The sequence below is a fragment of the Gekko japonicus genome, unplaced genomic scaffold, assembly GCF_001447785.1.
Source record: "Gekko japonicus isolate JY-2015 unplaced genomic scaffold, Gekko_japonicus_V1.1 scaffold515, whole genome shotgun sequence".
Classification (NCBI taxonomy): Eukaryota; Metazoa; Chordata; class Lepidosauria; order Squamata; family Gekkonidae; genus Gekko; species Gekko japonicus.
In genome coordinates this window covers 928,620-947,061 of record NW_015164680.1, presented here as the reverse complement: position 1 = coordinate 947,061, position 18,442 = coordinate 928,620, and the positions used below count along the sequence as shown (strand labels likewise).

General features: G+C 41.1%; 1 protein-coding gene across 1 annotated transcript in view; it reads right to left on the bottom strand.

Annotated features, from left to right (window-relative positions):
- KDM7A (lysine (K)-specific demethylase 7A) overlaps positions 1 to 18,442 on the bottom strand; it is a 59,505-nt gene that overhangs the window by 40,193 nt on the left and 870 nt on the right. The window lies entirely within an intron of this gene.

The window sequence follows — 18,442 nt, the reverse complement described above, 5'->3', positions numbered from 1 at the left end:
GATGTTTTTTGGAACAATAAGGAGCTGTACAAAAGAGACGGTCTCTACTTGTCCTGAGAAAGAACTGGGCTGCTGGCGCTTAAAATCAAAAAGGTGGCAGAGCAGTTTTTAAACTTATCAATATCCTGAAATATTGGGGGAAAGCAGACAGGAGATGAAAAATCTCTTGTTCAGGATGTCTCATCTCAAAGAGATGAAGGGGTAACTCGAGGAAGATTGGTATTGCAGAGCCAGGAGTGTCTCCTCAGAGAGATAGCTGAGGCCATTGTTCTGGAGGAAGCCTCTAAAGCATGTTTGGACGTGTTGAGTTGCTGCTTCGCAAGAACCATGCCCTCCTTCTGAATAACCCTAGCCGCTTGATGCTTGTCTTCCGGGAGGTGGGTTAGGAGGTTGGAGAATCTTTCCCACAGAGTATATCGATATCTGCTCATGCAGGCTAGGTAGTTAGTGGTTTTGACCCCTAATGCACTCGTGGAGTAGAAGCGTCTCCCGAATGCGTCTAATTTCCTACTTTCCCTGTCAGAGGGTGCTGAGTGAGATCGATTCGACTTGGATGAGGATGTGACGACTACCGAATTTGGTTGAGGGTGGGAAAACAAAAATTCGGTACCTGTGTCCTGGACTCTGTACATGTGGTCCAGACGTCTTGTCGACACCGGTGCTGAAGACGGCTTTTCCCATGAGGCCTTGATAGCTTGCAAGAGGACTGCGGACATGGAGAGTGCAATGGTAGACCAGAAGTGGACTTTGTCAGAATTGTTCAGTTAGCTTACTTTTCCATTTTGGAACAGCCTTAAAAATGAATAAAGTATGTAAACAGTACACTAAGGGCTGTTGGAGAAGGACGCAAAGTACATACATTCTTTTCTGCTGAAGTCCACTGTCTCCTCTGAACCCCTCATAGAATCCACAAGAATTTCCCCATCAGTATTTATATACAAATGCTGGAAGAACTAGAGTGCTTGGTGTTAAATAAGAATACAGATATAGTGGCCATTTAAAAAGGTTATGGCCATTCTACAGCAGAGACAGGAAATATGTACTGGGGACGGGGTGGCACAGAGAAGGCACAGAGTTCAATAATCTAGGAAACGTTAGAAGCAGTCTGTCTCACAGAACTGCTACTGATGGAAGCCTGAAAGATAATTCTGGAAACACATTATCAACTGCCTGACCATAACTGTGTGGGTGACCTTGATATGGAGCTAAGAAATAATTTAAGCAATCAGAGGAAAAAACTGTACAATAATGGGAAACTTCCAATATCTTCATGTTGACTAGATGTGTGTTAACACCATATAAAAGATAAAATTTGTAAAGACCACAAATTATGATGCCTTGGAACAATCTTCCATGGAGTTAACTAGAGAAGCGGTCCTAGACTTGATCCTGAATGGTGCTCAGGACCTCCTGCAAGATGTAAGCATTGTAAAGAATGATCATAGTGCTACTGACTTCAGCATTTATATGGATGAAAGGTTGCTCAAAGAGCCCAGCACCAGTTTTCCTCTTTTCTGAAAATGAAAACTGTTTTAAAAATGAGGTAATTAGTCAAAATGAAATTGAAAGTGGTTAAATCCCTTCAGGATATCTGGAAGTTATAGATTTAAATAATGGAAACTCAGAAAGAATGTACATTGCAGATCAGATCTGTTGCTATCTCTCTGAAGAGGAGTTTAGTGCGGTTAACAAGTAAAGTCAAAGAGTGACGTGGAAGTATTGCTCAAATACTTGAGGTGAACAAGTTAGAACACCACCTTTGAGAAAACAAATACGGGTTGATAAAGCTGTTGAAATTTAAAATATGAGTATATTGCTAAAAACCATTATGACAAATACTAAGGAAGTATTTAAATACATCAGAAGCAGGAAAAAGTGCAAGGAAACAATGGGCATCCTGCTTTTCACCTGTTCAGCAGTGGCAGATAGGCACAAGGGGCGCATCTGAGATAGAGCAGAGCTGGAGCTGTCCACAGGATCAGGAGCAAAACCAGAGAGCTAAGAGAAGGGGCTGAATAACTAGGACCCTCTCAGCATGGAGCTGTCCAGGCTGGTACATGAGCTGGCCCCATGCTGTGCTGAACCAGCATGTGTTAGATTCTCAACTAAGGAGCTCAATAGGAACTGTACATTTTACCCTTCTTGTTGCTAGAGTAGAAGACTTGATCCTGCTAAGATTTAGAATGCAGTGATCTCCTGTCAAGTAAGACTAGCTTGCGGGATTCCTGACATTTCCAAGTGTGCGCTGCTCCTCCTTGTCCACAAAACCAATCAAGCCCACCACCTTCTTTGCTCCTGGAGGAAATTGTAGGGGTTCTAGAGGTACGTGGGTCCACTCAGTGGGTTCCTAATTTACCATCTCCATCCGCTTCCTAACTGGGGATTGCTATTGTACAGTGGACATGAGACCTCCATAAGAAAATCTTTAAGATCCTGAAGTTTTGGCTGTGGTGGGCACGGGAAAATCCTCCTCTTTGGAGGCATCTTTGTCCCATACAAGGGCTGACCCCAGAGGAGGTACTGACAGTAAGGTGAAAAGACTGCTAAAAGAAGATGAGGAGACAGCAGACAAATTTGAATGGTTTGCATCAGTTCCCATGACCCCCCCAAAAAATGAAATTTACCCATAACTAAGGGGCTGTTTCTAGGAAGGGTTTGGAAAAATTGGTTCAGACAGATGAAATTCTAGGAATAACTGACAAATTAAAAATTATCAAGGCACTGGGTCTGGATGGTATACACCATGAGGGTTCCAAAGGAACACAAGTGTGAAATTGTTTCTCTCTTTAAAATATGCAAACTGTCACTGAAATTCCTTCCAGAGAAATGGAAAGTAGCAAATGTAATTCTAGTTTTTAAAAAGGAATCCAGAAGAAATCCAGGAAGTCATAATCCACTTAGCTGCCATTAGACAAATACCCAATATAAATTGGTGGAACTTTTGGTTTTCATTGGCCCCCAACTCTCCCCTCCTTATTTGCCAGCATACACCATAAGGCCAGACAGCCCCATTTCAAAGGATGTACAGCAAACCTTATTTGCCCTGTGCATTTTCCCCTCTTTAAACAATATAGTGAGACCATTATCAGCTAAATTTTAAAAGCAAGTTTAAGAAAAAAATATTATCTGTACATACCCTACTAGTTAATCTGTTAGATAACACCTGACTCTATATGGCCTAAATTCTACTCAATTTCTTCCTCTGCATTAGCTGGAAGAAGGGCCCCAAATGCTTGACACCCATGAGGTATAGTCTTGCTTGTGATGACTGCATTACTTCAGGTATAAAACCAAAATTTAAAATCACAATTTAGTACTGCTTCAATCAACAGATGTTGTCATCTGTTTCGCTTCCATCTGTGCTGTCTTCTGTCTGTTGTCTCACCCACCCCCAGTACTAGCTGTCATCCACCTGCAACCATACAGGGAACCTGCATGGGAACCGGTGAAGATAGAGACGGCTGAGTCAAATGGTGCAATCGTTTGTTACTACTGATTTTAACTGCCTATTGTAATTGGATTTTAAAATTATTATTTGAATTGTGTATCTACTGCTGTTGTAATCTGGCCCGAGTCTGCTTGCCGGGGAGGGAGGGCTAAAAGCCCAATAAATAAATAAATAATGTGGCCCTAAATAATAACAATAAGAAGAAATTGGATTTATACCCCGCCCTTCACTCAGAGTGGCTTATAATCTCCTTCCCTTCCTCTCCCCACAACAGACACCCTGTGAGGTAGGCAGGACTGAGAGAGCTCTGAGAGATGCTCTTGAGAGAACAGCTCTGAGAGAACTGTGACTGGCCCATGTGGAGGAGAGGGGAATCAAACCCAGTTCTCCAGATTAGAGTCCGCCACTCTTAACCACTACACCAAGACATCTTCAGCTGCCTCGTAAAGATCAAAAGTACACACCTACCTGGGGAGGTTGTTCCATAATCGTAGGGCTGCCAATGAAAAGGCCCTCTCTCAGGTACCCACTAAATGAGAAGTTAGATTACCTAGAACTCCAGTTGTTTTCTGTTTCTATGAGCAGCTCTAAGATTTCTTCAAGGATCCTTCCAACCTATGTTCCGCTGGACTCTAGCAAGAGGGCCTTAATCAATAAAGAAGTTTCTTGCTGTATCCATTGCAAAGTCTCTTCTAAACAAGGGTTGAGAGTGACTGATCAGAACTTGGATTAGGGCCTTTTCAGTTGTGGCCCTACAGAATCAGCTACCCTCTAACACCTGACCTTGTACAACATGTACAGATATTTTATTTAAGCTTGCTGTTAAAACATCGCTATGATTTTCACTGTTCTGTTCTGAGAAAGCAAAGGTTGAAGGCCACCCATTTATCGCTTGCTACAGATTCTGAAAGGGGGCAGCCTGTGTACAGCATGCACCACTGAGGGAAGAGGGGGAACAAGTAATTTTAATTCTATCAGGTTATTAAAATTTGAGAAACACCGTTTTTAAAGAAGAAAGCTCAGCAACATACTTGCAGTAGGTCATTCAACAGCATAAGATGAAAATAAACAGATTTTATACCTCAGTATATTAAAAATTTATAATGCTTTCTTACTTCAGTTGGCTTTTAAAGTTAATGCTAAGAGTGATTTCATGTAGAAGCTCTTTGCTTTTGTGGCAACATCAGCATTATACCCTGCCGAGGAAGAATGAACTCAACATTTTCCACAAGAATCACCAGTTTAAAGGCCTACTTCACATAATGTCAGACTAATGGAGATTAAATATTAATTCCATTCAAGGCATATCTGACCTGAAAAGCTAGTGCTATCTATATAGAACTCCCGGTGTCAATATGTGGCAGATATGAAGACACTTAAAAATTCTAGAGAGTATATCATTTGTTTGGCACATTTTAATGACAGCTGTCATATCGCTGATATTACCAAGGCATTCAAATAAGTTATATTCCCATTTTCCTGAAAGGGAAATACTTTGCATGTTTGCTCATTATTATGCCACCAGGTGGCAAATACACAACCTGTCTCCACATTGTAGAAACACAAAAGATCTGTTTCGACCATTACATGGTGAACACAAGGTTCAAGGTACTTTTGCTTCCTGCTTTCTTTGAAGTGTCATGTAGTTTATTTTCAAGCCAAATCTACTGTTTCAACTCAACGTGGCCTGAGAATTTCACCTACCAGAAATTCTGAAACAGAGTTTGTGATACCTGTGGTTGTAGGAAGCTTCTCAAGCTATTAACAGCATGGATTTAATTACAAAAATTAAATATCTAAGCAATTAAGCAAGAAGTCCTGATTTAATCTAGTCTTCCATTTGTACTTATTTTCAAAGAGAAGATACATTCTATGACAGAAATAAAAGCAGCAGTCCAGCTATAAATGAACAAACATATAGGGAAGAGGCTTTCAGTTTTGTGGTCACAGCATTTTAAACGAGTTTATCCAGCATTTTATGAGTTTATCCATTAAGTCAACCTCTCATCATTTTGTTAAACATTCAGCTAATCAGAAACTACCATATTCTAGAAGATGCCTACTGGTGACTGGTCAAGCCCATCATCACAAGGGCAAGTTCTTCATTGATTAGAAAGTCCAACTGGAGGAAACTTGAACATTTAGTTTAGTTTTATTATTACGGTCTTAAGACCAACATATCTTGAACCTTTCTTTCAGCTTTTCAGCAGAGATTCAGATCTTAAAACGTGATCACATCCTATTTGTTCAGTATCTGGTAATCTAACATTTTCAACATTTTGATTTTATATAAATGCTTGCCTGCTACATATGTGAAAAAATTATAAAGAATGTGTAATTCACCGAACTGCATTTCACCATATTTGCATAAATCAGAGGATTCACTTTTCACCATTTGTAGGTCCAATAATATGATCAGCAAAACTTGACCTGGAGCGCTAACACCACTGCTCTGGTGAAGAAGGCCCAGCAGAGGCTCTTTCTTCTCAGACTTTTAAAGAAAAATAACTTGAGTGAGAAAATACTGATGTCCTTCTATCGTTGCTCAATAGAGAGCATTTTAACATACTGCATCTGTGCCTGGTTTGCCAGTTGTATGGCTGTGGAGAGGAAAGCACTCCAGAGAGTTATCATCACAGCCCAGAAGATTATTGGCTGCCCTCTCCTGTTCCTGGAGGAATTGTATAGTTCTCGATGTTTGAAGAAAGCAAAGAACATTCTGCAGGATTTGTCACACCCTGAACACTCCCTGTTTGAACTGCTGCCTTCGGGTAGAAGATATAGGACAATTAAAACAAGGACAAAGATTAAAAAACAGTTTTTATTCGAGAGCTATTATTGCTTTAAATGCTGTATGAAATTGGAATTTGGGTGACATTGGTGGTTTAAGTTGCAATGTGAACCTTAAGGGGAGTTATGGGATGGTTGTGAATGGTTGTGTGAGTGTATATGAGTATGGTTCACCGAAATGATTGCATCTTTAATTTCGTTGTACTATGTACAATGACAATAAAGTATATTATTATTATTATTATTATTATTCATCAGAAATCAGTTGCAAATGGTACATAACTCATAGAATATATTAGAGATTATGCCAAATTCTGATTTATACTGGATCTGTTATTCTGATCCATGCTCCCACAAAAACAAAAAGGAAGAGATTCACTCTGGATCAGCTAATAGGTCCTTTGAAATCTCTATACGAAACCTCAAATGATCTGGGTAGGAGTTGAGTTTTCAGAGTAATTTGTAGTGAGGTCATTGGATATAAGCCTCAGACTCTACCACAAGCCTTAGCAGCTCTACAGAATCCTTCCACTCATATCCATCTCTCCGTCACATGCTACAACTACCCAGAGATCTTCAAAACTCCTGCATATGCATGAAGTATCTAGGAAAACTGGGCATCATAATTTCTTATGAACATTATCTTAAAAGACTTTCAAGCACAAGGCCAGGAGACTGATCAACCTTCACACTAGGTATCCAAGTAATTAATACTGTTGTTCTAAATAATTGATCAGATTATGACCGGTTCACCCATTACTAAAAACAATCAAGACATATTACTTTGCCATCAAAGCAGGCACCATGACAGACACTGGTAAGTGAAAACAACACAGTTTAAAGCATTAGGGACTTCTAAAGTTTCTAAAGAAGTTGAACATACACGTGGATGTTTATTTTCCTAATGAGCAATCACCAAGTTAAACAGCCTGTTTTTCCCCTCCAAGTAAGCATACCAACCAAGCAAAAGTATCACACAAACCCTAAATGATACTTCTACTAAACTGTATAACATGTTGACAGATTTTAGGCAGCAGACTGATGCCAGGAAATGCAGACTACAGATGCTCCAAAAAAAGAATACTTCAGCACTCTGATCCAATATTCACCGAAGCAGAATTTGATAAATGACTGCCACAGGTTAAAATAGCTTATTTAAAAATCTGAAAAGCCACAAATGGAATCTTAGAATACAGAAGGGAAGAACAGGGGAGTGTTTTCATCAAAGTAATACCATATCAGCAAGGAGGTGCTCCTCCTGACATTTCCATTATGTAACTGCATCATACAATGAAGACAGAAGTTCCTGTCACAAACTATATGCACAATGCAGTACAATGATCTCAAAATACCAGCACAGGCAGAGCTTTCCGTAAGAAGCAGACAGGTCAAACACATTATGTAGCTTAATACTTTCATCAGCAATACTGCCCTCATTTTAGGTCATCACAGCATTGCAGTCATCCTGCAGAATTCTCTCCCAGTGTGAACCAGTTCTGAATTTCATTCCTCTTGGCAGACTGAACTGCTATATGGATTACTGCGTAATGAATGAAGTGCTTTGAACGCTTCAACAAATATTAAATAAAAGGCTCTAAAAATGCTTGGCACTTCCCAGATAAATATTTGTTCTCGCAATGAATAAGAATTTCTACATTTATTCCTGACCTCAATATTTTGTGTATAAATACAAGATTCAGCAGTGAAACATTATTTCAACTGAGAATTCTCTCTAATTTTTTCACCTTATCAAGTCATATACTGTGGCTATGGTTTAATGTTTTGAATTTTTTAAAAAATTAAAGGCGATATTTCCTAACTATAAGAATATTTATACTGCAGGCAAAATAGTCTTTAGGAGAAATATCAGCAGTATGTCAAAATTATTATCATATTTATTTTAACAATTGCAGAGATTCTGGCTGCGGTCACACGGAGTATTAGGCACGCTAGAGGGACAGAAGATTTTCCGGGCGCGATCTCACCGCCACATCTGGGAAGCATAGGGCTCCCGTGGCGAACCCAAGGCTTCCCGCGGAAGATGCGCGGTAAAAAACTAGTACCTCGGAGGTACTAGTTTCCTGAAACCGCGGGGCAAGGGCGGGTGTCTGATCCCGTTTCCGGTGGTAGTTCCGGCGCCCGCCCATGTCCCCTCGCAAAAAGGTTTTTTTCCTTCAAAGTCTCCACGGATGCGCACAAGCACCCAAGGGAGCATGCGCACATTTGAGTTTTTAAAAAAACCCAACCCCGTTTGCCCCGCGCCCCGCTTCTTTGCCGCGCCGCAGGACTGTGGGGTGATCGGCACCTCCCCCTACCACGGGACCTCCACGGGACCTCCACAGTATGTCTGCTCGTGCAACCGCACGGCTTTTAGCCCCGGGGCAAACAGCCACGCTTTCCCCCCACATTTTCCTGCCCGTGTGCCCGCAGCCTCTGTTACTCTAACAAATATTTTATTTGGCTGGCAGAAAGAAAGAAGTGACCAATAAAAATACAAACTAAGTTGCCACCGGTCCAGACATTCACATAAAAGATACCTGCAGGAAGACACATAGCATGGATAGTTGTTAGCCAGACTTGGAGTAAAGAGTTATTTTCTTCCTGGAACAGAGCAGCCAGTAGGTCAAACTGCATCTAGATAGTGCTGGGGAGGAGTCAGTTGTGGGGCATGCTGGCACCAATGAAGTGGGGAAGTGTTGTCATGAGGTCCTGGAAGCCAAATTTATACTGCTAGTTAGGAGAATGAAAGTCAGAACCTCCAAGGTAGCTTTCTCCGAAATGCTACCTGTTTCACAGCCACAGGCACAACTGGGGAGTTTCAATGCCTGGATGAGATGATGGCATAGAGAGGAGGGCTTTTGATTTATTAGGCACTGGAGGGACAACAAATTTTGGAACAAGCTGGGCCTGTACAAAAGGGATGGGTTCCACTTGAACCAGGATGGAACCAGACTGCTGGCATATATTAAAAAGGTGGCAGAACAGCTTTTAAACTGAACTTGGGCGGAAAGCTGACAGGAACTGAGAAGCATCCAGTTTAGGTGGATTTGTTCCAAATGGACAAAGGGAAAATGCTTCCAATTGCACAAATGGGGATTGGACAGATAAGGAAAGTGAAGACAAAGTCAAGCAGGATAGTCAAGCAGGATAGTCAAAGAAGCCAAAGGGCCACAGTGAAAAAGGCACACATCAGAGATGTCCAGAGAGAATCACAGTGCAGAGGTGTTTATATGCAAAAGCCAGAAGCCTCCAACCCAAAATGGGGGAGTTAGAGCAGGGCTGTCAAACATAAGGCCCAGGGGCCAGTACTGGCCCATCCAGGGCTTTCATACAGCCCGCGAGCAACTGGTGCAAGGGAGGGAGCAGAAGACTGCTTGAGGAGGGGAGTGGGTGGAGTCACTCTGATTGTAGCTTCAGCATGGCAGAACAACCTCATCCTCCGCAGTCAAGCAGCATGGGAGCATCTGCCTAGTGCTGCACTGCTAGCTCTCCAGTCCGTCCATGTGGGTTTTCCTCTGCACACACACCCCCCCACAGCCCATGGGGCCTTTCAGAGAGGATACAACAACTCAGAGCTTACAAGCTGCTGTCTTTTATACATTTTATATCTCCGGTACCTAGCATTAAGTTTTATGGCACATATGACCCAGCCCGACAGACAATTATGTCAGATCTGGCCCTCATATCAAATGAGTTTGACAGCCCTGAGTTAGAGTGCTTGGTTTTAAGATAAAACATACATATAGTGAGCATAACAGAAACCTGGTGGAAGGGAGAGACCCAGTGGTGATGCCCAGAACCTAGTGTGAGATGTGGATGTGGGTAAACTGACTGGAAATACCAAATTAATTCAAACTGAGGGAATGGGCATTAAAACGGCAAATGAGATTCAATATGAGCAAGTGTAAAGTGATGCATATAATCCCAATATATATAATATAAATGATGATGAGCAGCAACAGTCAAATGAAGGGACCTTGGGGTGGTAGCAGATACTTGATCAAATGTCAACCCAGTGTGCAGCTGCTGTGAAAAAGGCAAATTCAATCCTGGCCATAATTTCAAGAGGAATAGAGAATAAAACTGCCCTGGAATATTGTATACAGTTCTGGTCACCACACTTGAAAAAGGATAGTGTAGAGCTTGGAACAGTGCAGAAAAGAGCAACCAAAATGATAAGGGAGTTAAAGCCGCTGCCCTATGAGGATAGATTAAAATGCTTAGGGCTGTTTAGCTTACAAAAAAAAGGCAAGTAAGAGGAAATATAATAGAGGTTTATAAAATTATGCATGGCATAGAGGTGGACAGGGAGAAAGTTTTCTCCTTCTCCCACAATACCAGAGCCCAGGGTCATCCACTGAAGCTGAAGGATGGGAGATTGAGGACAAACAAAATGAAGTATTTCTTTACAGTGTATAGTTAATTAGTAGAACTCACTGCCACAGGATGTGGTCATGGAAGGCTTTGGAAGGCTTTAAAGGGGAGTGTACTAACTCATTGGAGACTGGGCTGTTGTTAATGGCTACGAATCATGATGGATATCTACTTCTCCAATACCATAGGTAGTATGTCTCTAAATCAGTTGCTGGGGAGCACAGGCAAGAGGCTGCTACTGCAATCTTTCTGTTTGTGGGCTTATTAGAGGTAACTGGTTGGCCACTGTGCAAACAGCATGTTGGACTAGATGGGCCTTTGGTCTCATTCAGCATGGCTCTTCTTATGTTCTTAAGAACATACATACTTGAGAAAGTGAGGTTTCTCTCACGCACCTGCTAGAATATAATCAAACATCTAAATCTGAACCTGGCCCAGAACATGCAGCTCAAAAAATCCATACTGTGGGGCCATGAACAGATTGGGGGAATGTCTGTGCAAATCTGGGACGGACCCCAATTTTTCACAAAAATCCAAACTTGAAAATAAATTAAACAGGTTTTTATGATAACTTACTAAGAGAAAAACTGAGATCTCACAACACTATGTTGCAAGATCTCAGCCACCATTCTGAGAGTTGCTCAGCAACCCCATAAACAAGTAAAGCCAGCAGGATTGGCTGGAAAGGGTTGTTTCCGAGAACATCAGGAGCAGCCACACCGATGGTAGAAGGAGCAAGGGAACAGGGGAGGGTGACATGTTCTGGCCCACCAACCAGGCAGTGCTGAGAGTTTGCGAGCAAGCAAGTAGGCATGGCGGCTACCAGAGAAGCAGCAAGGAAGAAGAAGAAGAGAAGAAGAGATTGGATTTATACCCCGCCCTTCACTTGGAGTCTCAGAGCGGCTTACAAACTCCTTTCCCTTCCCCTCCCCACAACAAACACCCTGTGAGGTGGGTGGGGCTGAGAGAGCTCTTGACAGAAACTGCTCTTTTTCAAGGACAGCTGTGCCAGAGCTTGTGACTGACCCAAGGTCACATCAGCAGGTGCAAGTGGAGGAGTGGGGAATCAAACCTGGTTCTCCCAGATTAGAGTCCGCACACTTAACCACAACACCAAACTGGCTCTCAAGGAAAGAAACGGGAGGGACTGGAGAGGGTGAGAGATGCCAGTAGCATATGAGCCTGAGGAAGAGGAGTAGGCAGAAGAGGGCAGGAAAGGAAAAGAGATAGGGGGTGAAAAAGGGAGGGAGAGGGGCAGCAGGGTACACAGAAGAAAGAGGACAGCAGGATGGAATCCCCCCCCCCAGTATCTCACAGTTTCCTGCTTATAAAAATTGTGTGACTGGACATTAGACCCACTTATTCAACAAACCACAAACTACTGTAAAACAACAGTCTTTAAAGCATAAACATATTAGAACTGTTAACAAAGACAAGTTAAATGGTTAGCTGTTATTATGAAGCAACATTAAGTACTTCATTAACTGCAGGGTTTTTGAAATGAAAGTCTCATGCAAATAGGTCTTGCAATCTCAAGTAAATAGTGATGGAGGAAAGAGAGGCAATAGGAATGGAAGCATGGTAGGAGCACCTTATACCCAGAACACAGAGGCAAGGAAAACATGCAAGAGAGAACATACAACAACAAGAGTTGCTTTTATAACCCACCACCCTTCACTACCCAAATGAATCTCAGAGCAGCTTACGATTGCCTTCCCTTCCTCTTCCCACAAGACACCCTGTGATGTAGATGGGGCTAAGGGAGCTCTGGGAGAACTGTAACTGACCCAAGGTCATCCAGCTGGCTTCATGTGGAGGACGAGTGGGGAATCAAACCCAGTTCCCCAAATTAGAGTCTGCAGCTCTTACCCACTGCACCAAACCGGCATATGTGCCCTAATTTCTGCAGAGCGGAAAGAAAGCAAACCAGAATGAAGAATCCTATTAATTCTATCACTTTTCACCATGGTGCAATTAAAATACATGCTGTCATCAACTGAAAGCATTCTTAGTTTCACAGAAGACTTGACAAAAAAAAAGGAAATCAACTAACCAAGTGACAATATTTGACTCATCTGTTGAACAGTATTCTAACCCTATTTTCATTTCAGTGACTTTCACAAAGCACTTGACAGTTCTCAAGGGGTGACATACCATCCTTCATTATTACTACTTTACAATCTGATCTGTACATCAAGCAATTTGAGAAGTGTCGCTAAACTGAACATTAAGACACAGCAATCACTCATGGTAGAAAACAGATCTATGTTCTACTGCTGTTATAATTTGCATTTGTCATAGGTTGTACGAAAAAGTACCATCTCCACAGGAAAACAACTAAGAGGCTAAGATTTTTCTGCTGATAGTAAGAAAATCACTTAAAACTAACAAGCAAATTTGCTAATCTGATCAAACTTACTTACAAGAGGCCCCTATCCCTAATTCTTATCAAAAGATGAGTGTGCTCTCAAGGTAAATACTGTAACTGCTTGGCAATTTTTACTTTTAATAAAATCATATAATTGGACAAATGAAACATCTACAGCATTTTATGAGTTCAGAAAATGATAGTTATATAATACTAAGATTTAAATAATACTGCCATATTTGCTACTGAGTACGAAAGCTCGAAACGTAACAGTATGTCATGTGTAAAAAGTAGCAGTATGCTTGACACTGTTCAGAGATAAAATTCTAATCTAAATATGGAAGTTTAGCAAGTCTCTACCCAAAAGAGACTAAGCCCAGACTACCAAGTAGCTACATAAAATGACACGCTAAGAAACAAATCATTAAAATGAAATTTCACAAAAACTAATTTAAGGAATGGAACCAATGCTGGCACAGTTTACACAGGGACTGAATAAACTGGTAACTGCCCTATGTGGCACTTTAAAAGGTATATATAAGACCAATGCTAATGAATTCTGCTTCTGTGGGTTATAACTGTATCAATACTGAATAATTGTGGTGAGGCGATCCAATACACTAGATCACAGCAACATTGTTCTAGCATTGCAGAATATACAAATGCTTACAAAGAAACACCAGTCTCTTTAGCTTACTTATTTTATTTCCTCTTAACGTTGTTTTCAGCCTAATAGTACCAGTTCTCATGTAATAAAATCAAATTCTCCATGTTCTTCCAATCAAGGATCTGGGAGTTTTCCAGTGCTTGTTTTAGAATAGCAAGGGATGAAAACTTCTACAACTGTCAGATCACGACGAGGGATTCAGCCCCAGCATCAACACCAATCCCAAACAAATTGGTTGTTACTATCAAAACAGACAACATTGACCATGTGATTTGGCTGTATGCAGAACTCCCAACTCAGCAGTGGATGCCTGCGCTATCACCAGTTCTGGATGAGGATCATAATATATGGATTGAATTTGGAAGATGCCAAGGTGTTTTCTACACAGGAACAGGCTTGTATGGTTTCATCACTATCACTCTGACTGCCAATACAAAACAGCAGCATGAGGCTTCCGCAAGACAGATGTCCTAGCATTTTCTCTACCCTAGTCCCCTGGCTAACATGAGATGACTCAATAAAGGAAGCCACGGTCCTCGATTTGCAAGACCTGAGCAAGACTGTTAACAACAGGGCGTTTTGGATGCCATTAATTCATAGGGTTGCCATAAGTCAGAAGCAACTTGATGGCACTTAACACGCATACACACACACAGTCCCCTGGCAGCACCCTTCCCCCTCCCTATGCCACTGGGGATTTTCAGGGTTTTTCCACACAAAACAGCAATTGAATATTGTTATATCATAACTCTAACACGACAATCTAGGTATCAGGTTCCAGGAACTCACAGTTCTCATTTTCTAAAAAAGTTAGTCTCTACCCTTTTCACTGTGGAGATATAAGGGGAAAGGCATCTCTCAACAATGAAGGGGGCTAAGATTGTCCTTTGAAATTAAGAGAATATGATACACAGATTATTATAACAATACTCAATTACCAATTAAAACAAAAAAGCTCCCCAGTGGCAGGGAGAAAGGCTGCCATGGGGATCAGAAAAAGGCTTGTTCTATGGCTGGGACTGGGAAAATCTAAATCAACCCTCCCACACAAGAGCCATCCAGGCTTTGGTGCAATCTTTCTCAAAACTTTACAGCAAAGCAGGATTGCAAAAGATCAGAAAAAAGTCAGGGAAATCCAAGGTGCACAAATTCACCACAATGCTGTGAGGAAGCAGGAGAAAAAACATACTTCGGAGCAGCATCAGATACATGTGGAAAAGGTCCAGGGTCTGGACCTTTTTCACGTGTATCTGATGCTGTTCAGAATCAGAAGTGTGTTTCCAGGCTTCTGGAAACAGTGCAGAAGCATTTAGTAATGTGCAGTCTCAAAATACATTGCTCAATATACAATCTTCACAAAGAGAGTGCAATAAGAAAGTAAGTCAACTACATTTAAGAGCACACCTCTGTCTAGTTTTAAGTATAACACTCCAAGGCCCTATATAAAAATCTCAGGCATGTAACATGTCTATTCCACACCTTAAGTGTCTTTTTTTTTAAGTAAGTCTTCAGCTGCTGCGTGCACAACATTAGCATGCCATCTTGGTGTTCACCCAGGTCACAGATGTTTAACATGCCTAATACTTAAAGTGCAAGCAAAGCAATACAGTTTAAACAACAGCCAGGGGATGTCACAACAGGCAGGCTTTTCTTAGACACTGGTTTCATGTTTAAATTGGGCCCAGGTCTCCCTCTGCCTTGTAAAAAGACAGAATGGATGTAATGTAAATTTATATGGCTACACGTTCAAAGAATGCTACATTCTTTATATGCTAGTAGCTACCATGCTTTTCATTTAAAACATACAAATCTCAGCTACTTATTATTACCATAAGTAGACACTCCACCTCTGCATATATGGGTATATATATTTTCTCATTCATACATAAAATAAGCTCACTTGTTAAGAACTGACTATAAAAATTCAAAATCTTGAGAAACTCTGTAGGTGACATATACCCTAAGAGGTTATTATCTTCTATTATAATAGAGCAGAACTCAGTCCTCACAGAACATCCCACTGAACTCTGCACTATTTACATCAAGTAAGTCTGATCTCTTCAGATCTCAGAAGCTAAGAAGGGTTGACCCTGGCTAGTATTTGGGTGGGATCGTGGGAGACCTCCAAGGAATATTAGGGTCATGACATAGAGTCAGCCAATGGCAAATTACCTCTGAACAACTTTTGCCTTGAAAATCCTCTGGGGTCACCATAAGTCAGCTGTGACTCAGCGGAAAACAAAACAAAACAAACATGTTTAAAGTTAGCCTATAAAATAGGATAAGTGATGAATGCCCTACACTCTGCATCAGTACTCCAGAGGCCCATCTGTGCATCTCTGTACTACCATTGCAGGAGACAAAACATAACAACTGTTAAGTTTGATAACACTTCGTGGACAAGGTACAACCCATAGCTTTATTCTAACACACTGTGCACTGACAAGGTAGTTAAAGTGTCAGTAGCAGTTTAAAAGCAATTTCAGATTTTATACCTAAAAAGATAAGAATGACTGCAGTAACACTTTAAAAAAGAGTCCAAAGAAGATTCAGGAAAATATAGGCCCACAAACCTAACATTCATTTAGGTCAAATGCCAGGTAAACAAACAGCTGAACATAGTATTTTGGCAATATAGTCAGTACAGCTTGTGTAAAAGGAAGTCATGCCTCACAAATTAAAGTCCTTTCAAGGTATCTCAACAAGTATTTGAACTCCAGAAGCAGAAAATGGTAATCTCTAGTAAATCCTTGCAGCAAATAAATTTTTGCTGTATTTGACAAGTCCTTCATCAAAGGCTCCTAAGAACAGTTAACAGATTCATAAGGGGATGATCTTCTAATGTAATGGAGTTAAAAGGGAGGAAGGGAATCCACAAATATGTGGATAACTTTCACAATGGCAACCGACAAAACCAAGATCTTATAAAGATTTAAAGTGATACTGATCTTTAAGAACTTATTCAACAACCGCAGCAAAAGCAAATAAATTAGGGCCACATCTATAAATGAAGCAAGAGTATCAAAATACCAAAAAACAAAGCAAAACATGAAGAACTCTTCAAGATCTTTCATTGTGATAAAGCACTCCTTGATGATCTAATGTTTGTAACTATGAGGAAATATCCACTGAACAATTCCATGCAGTACCTACACATTAACTAGTTGTAATTTATTTGTAGCCAATTAGAAAAATTATTGTTAGTGTCACAATGAAGAATTGATTGAAAATGCCAATGCAAGAAGTCCAAATAACAACCACTGCATAAACCTACAGAAGTCTAAATTTAGTAGTGTTTTAATATCCTGCTTGTGAACTTTCCTGTGATAAAAGGGGAAGGAAACAAGCAGTAGCAGCAACAATGCTGTTTTCAGACCACTTGAGAAGTTATTTCAGTTTAAGGAGACATTTGTGGACAGAAATGAATACTACAATACAGATAATACACTCTTACTTGGAAATGTGGCAGAAATTACTCTGGACCAGGATACAGAGGACCAGGCAGCATATTTAGACAGCCTTATGTTTGATTATTTTATGCAATAAGACTGACCAGCAGTTACTAAACAGATGTTGGATTTGACCAACCAGATGCTGATCTTGACTCTTCTGCAAGAAGCATGCTTTATTGACATAGGAGCAGCAATTTAAAAGTTTTTACTGTCTCTTGCCCGCACACAAATAACAAATGCAGAAAGCTACCACACATACATACCTCTGAAGTAACTAAGCTTTTATTCATAACTATTTCCATCTGTTCTATTGTACAGGAGCCTTTGAAATATTATTCAGAAATTCCCTACCGTCCAATTCTATGCTGTATGCTTTTCGTCTTTTCACCTAAATTTACACATGTGTAAAAACTATTCTGCAACAGACTTTAGTTTTGTTGTTGCTGTTAAGCACATGAGTGCTGGTCCAAATTCAATAGGATTTAATATACAGAACACTCTTGGAATGGTTAGTTCAACTGCTTACAGAACAGTTTAAAAACTCTAGTTAAAGTATCTGGAACCAGATGAAATTTTTTTTAATCCTTTCTCAGAACTTCAGCAGTAACATTGGCTAATAAGCTATTTCATTTGTTGTTTTACAGATGCCTAAATTAACTTTGGGGCTTATATTTGCACCCACCTGCAGCATCGCAACATTATTTTATGTGTATTCCTGGTAAAGTGCTTAATCTCCACCAATCCAACTGTAACTGAACACAGTGAATCTGCTCTGTTCAAACACAGAGCCAGAAGAGGGGGGAAACCTCTGCACCTGCAAGGGGAGGCAGGTGCATTTGGAAAGTCGGCTGGCTAGCCGTCTGCCAATGCAAACAGCACACTAGAATAATCACTGCGAGCGGCTTAACTCCTGGGGAACAGTTAGAGACCCTCCAGTTACCTTTTTTTTTGGGGGGGGGGGAATATCCATGTCTCAGACTAGGGCACGCTCTGAAACGTGAGCTCTGGCCCTTTAAAATTAGCTTCCTGCGGAAAGCCAGCAGAGGGAGATGAGGCTGTCTCGCCCGGTCCATCGTGACTCTGTTTTTGTTAAATGGGGGGTATTTAAATGTCCTGTTGTCAATCAAAGCGCACTTCCCCTTAACAGCCGCAGCCGCGGGGGTCCTCGGATAAAGATCCCCCTCCCAAAATCGCTGCCTCTTCCTCTGAACTTCGCGCCGCGATCTGGCTTCGGCCAGGTAGTCGGAAGATCAAAGCCCAAGCGAGGGAATAAAAGCCACTTGCGCCACCAAGCCACCCAGCCCCCGAAACTTGCTCCTTTGTTTAAATGCCCATGGACACCC